Source organism: Lucilia cuprina, chromosome X (genome assembly GCF_022045245.1).
Source record: "Lucilia cuprina isolate Lc7/37 chromosome X, ASM2204524v1, whole genome shotgun sequence".
Classification (NCBI taxonomy): Eukaryota; Metazoa; Arthropoda; class Insecta; order Diptera; family Calliphoridae; genus Lucilia; species Lucilia cuprina.
Window position 1 is genome coordinate 15,856,071 of NC_060949.1, and position 4,197 is coordinate 15,860,267.

Below are 4,197 nucleotides of genomic sequence, written 5' to 3' on the forward strand. Positions count from 1 at the left end.
CAAAAGAATAGCAACAGCACATAAAATTAAATTGAAAACAAGGAAAAATAATTATAAAACAAAATTGTGACATTTTTACGTGAAAAAAAACAAACAAATAAAATATTCTTTTAATATAACAATACATGAGAGAAAAATAATTTAAAACATATACACATACATAAATAACTTAATGGAGTTTATACCTTATAAAACAAAAATAATTTTTATTAATGGAAAAGATTGAAAAATAAAATGTTATTTGCAACGCCGTAAAACTCAATAAAAATATTAATAAAACAAAAAAAAAAACAACAACAAAAACTCAACCATAAAAATAACGCAACATTTTTTTTACATACAAGTTTTCTACTTGCATTTTGCCGCCAACTGTATATTAAACATTTCTACATTCTACAACAACAAATGCACGTAGAAGGAATCATGCCGACAACCTACCTACCTTCAGGGGCAGTTCCAGAGCGAGCAGAAAAAATTACTTAAGTATTTTTAGAATTAATATTACTTTATTAACTATTATTAATTATTATAAATATTAGTTTATCTTTTTTTGTATTTAAGTACTAATATAAGTATTTCTATTGTTATATTATTTTTTCTCTCTCATGATTAATATATAGTCACTAAAATAAAACATGAAATCTAATTTTAATTAAATCTTTTGTGGGATGCAAAGTGGAAAATTGGGTAAAGGTAAGTGTAGGTGAGCTGATTGTGTGTTTTAGGGACAGATTAAATAATAGGGTAGAACTTCTGTCATGGAGTCTGACAGATAGTCAGTAGGGTGGGAACCATACCCAGATGTCATAACACCGTGACATCAAAAGTTTCATTCCTCCCTAATATCATTGCTTTTTAAGGATTTTATACATCAGGTTATTTTGATTAGGCAAGAGTGTATACTATATGTTATGCGTTTAGAAAAACGGTTTGAGAACCATAATACCTTTCTGAGCTAGCTGGACAAATCTATCTTGCCTCCTTACTGCCGTACGTTTCTATAACAATTTCCTAAATATTTCATCTGTAATAATCGACGCGTAACATATATGGCGCCCAACGATAAGCAATGCAGTCTTTATGTAACCAACGGTAAGCAATGCGATCTTTACGTAACCAACGAATAAGCAATGCGGTTTTTATGTAAGCAACGGTAGGCAATGCGGTCTTTACGTAAGCCAACGATAAGGCAATGCAGTCTTGACGTAGGCTATCGTAAAGCACGTGGTCTGACGTAAAGCAACGTAGGACCAAAGCTAATTGAAAATGTTTTATTTTTTTTGCTTATACACTTTGATAGTTGTTTTCTTTTCATAAGTCATAATTACTGGGTACTTAAATCCTAGTATTCATTTGCGATGTAAAATAAAGCAACAAATTGGAAAGTTTCTTTTTCATCAAGTTTTGTTTTGGCAATAATTGGAGTGCTATAAGTCCGAACTGACGATATTGAGTCGCGCAGTTGCCCGTTGCGATAATACCCCAGTTTTGGGAAAACATCACTAAATCAGATACAATTTTGTAAGTCCCCATTATCAGTGTATCAAAATAGTTGAGTAGCGACAAAATTGAATTCGTTTTATTTCAAACATTTAGTGGAATGGGAAAATATTTTCGATTATACGTTCGAACGGTAGATGATTTCAGTCCTTGTCTGACTATTAGTTCCAACAAATGGTAGACATGTTGCGAGATGATCTAAATTCGAAATCCAAGAAAATATACATTTCATGGAATTTAGCAGGAATGAAAGGAATTTTTTTTACTATTAATTATACGCCTGAGACAGAAATTCTGTTCGAAAACAGATTGACAGGCCAAGCAATAATTAGTAGAAGAGTCAGAGCATAAAATTATCTCTGCTTTCCTTTAAAATGAGGAATAACACACAATCCATTACTAGCCATTGCCTGATTGTAGTTAGCACCCCCACAAATTTTTATGAATTATATTTGAACAATTACAATTTAGTTATATTTTTTCTTGAAAAAAAACATACATTTTTATGAATTATATTTGAACGATTACAAGTACAATTTATATTTTTCTTTATTTAAAACCACACACGCACATTTCAGAATACTTAATTGATTTTCTTTATGCCTTTTAAAAGGAAAATTTTTTTTTTTTGATAATTGAACGAAATAAACTGATTTTTTTTGCTTAATCTAAATCATCAATATACCTTGCATAATTCTTTATTGGAAAATTTTTTTATATATTCATAAGTCTGGTTTGTTTCAGTGCATTATGCACAAATACAATACTCGGTCCCTTTCAGATCAACCTAGTTCCAGAAAGTCAACTTTAAACCGAACCTCAGTAAGTGTCAGGGGTAGAACGCCCAAAAGTTCAAGCAGTTTAAGTAAACCAACCACTGAAGTTAGAGGACGTGGTAGAGTTGTTAGGTCAAACAGTGTAGTTAGTCTTGAAACTTCACAATCGTCCACAAGTTTGAGGGCAATAAGAACATCTTCGGTCCCAAGATCTCTAGATTCCAGTAAGCAATCTAACACACCAACTGCGATTTACTTGACAAGTCCATACCTGACCTGAACGTTGATAACCTTAGGGATTTAGTTCAACCAGTAGGTTGCATTGATAACCAGGAAAATTTGAATACAAGTTTAATAATGGCGTCACAAGACAATACCGTGCTTCCACCTCCCCAAGAGGCCCCATTTCGATGGAAACATTGATCACTTACGTACGCGATGCCATGAGAAACACTCAAGAAGAGTTTAGGAGGGAAATTGACGAAATTAGGAGGAATTTAGGGCCGTTACGTGAAAATAGAGGCACTCATGAATCCCCTGGTATTAATTCTCAAACTTCAAATGTAAATTTAAATGCTTCTTGAGCTTCCTTCTTAATAAAACAAAAATATTGGAATGTTTCTTTTAGCGGCGATGAAGATGTATCCGACTTCTTATTTAAAGTTGATACACTCACCGAACGAAGCCAGTGTCCATACGACTATGTAATGGCAAATTTCCATATATTTCTAAAGGGTAAAGCGGAAACTTGGTTTTGGATGTACATCAAACAAAACCCTAGGGCAACTTACCCTCTTTTGAAAAGAGCCATTACGAAACAATTCGGTACATTAGAGGGCGATCTCGATATTTTGATGAAGATCTCTGCTAGAAAACAACATTTGAAAGAAAGCTACGATGACTTTCATTCTTCCCTAGTTCGAATGAACTTAAAGTTAGAACAGCCTATGGAAGACGATGCCTTAATCAAAATAATAAGAAGAAATGTTAGACCCGAACTCTTAAATATGACCTTTGTATCTAGACCTGTAGATTTGGATTCATACCGGGATTTACTCAGAAAAGCGGAGCGATCGCTTATAGCAAATAATGCTCTCAAATACCCAACAAACCGACCTCGTCAAGTAGACGAAATTTCTGTTGAATCATTAGGTGAGTCCATAAATTGCGATGAGGCAGATGAGGAGTTCGATCCTCAAATAGAATCCTTAAAAGTTAATAAACAATATGTCAAGGGTGACTATTCTAAAATTTAATGTTGGAACTGTCTTAGATCAGGACACAGTTAAATCTATTGTCCCGAAAGAACTCGTTTTCTTTTCTGTTTCAAATGTGGACACAGAGGTGTTGCGACTCCGGAATGTAACAACGCTCATCCGGGAAACAGACGTCGGAGCGAGCAAGCGATCGGGAGTGCTCGTTCCACGAGTTAGATCCCAAAATTTGCTATGACATTGAGAGTAAATCCATATGCTAAAATCAAAATCTTTGACAGTGAATTATCTTGCCTTTTAGACTCGGGGGCAAACGTGACAGTTTTAGGAAAGGGAAGTTTAGATTTTATTAAAAAGTATAACTTTCAATTGAAAAATATTAGATCAAGTGTCTCAACAGCAAACGGTGCAAAAAATCAAGTTTTAGGATATTGTACACTACCAGTAAATTTTAAGGCAGTTACTAAATCAATAGTTTTCTATATAGAACCAACTCTAACCCAAGAGGGATATCTTGGAGTCGATTTTTGGCGAGCATACGCCATTGTTCCTCAAATAATTCCAACAATCGATTGCCTAGAAGCGGACAGTAGTAAATATGAAACACTTTATCATGATCTAACTCCCGAACAGAAACTTCGTCTTGAGAACGTTATTTTAAACTTTCCGTCATACGAAAAATTAGGGCTCGGTTGTACACAGTTGCT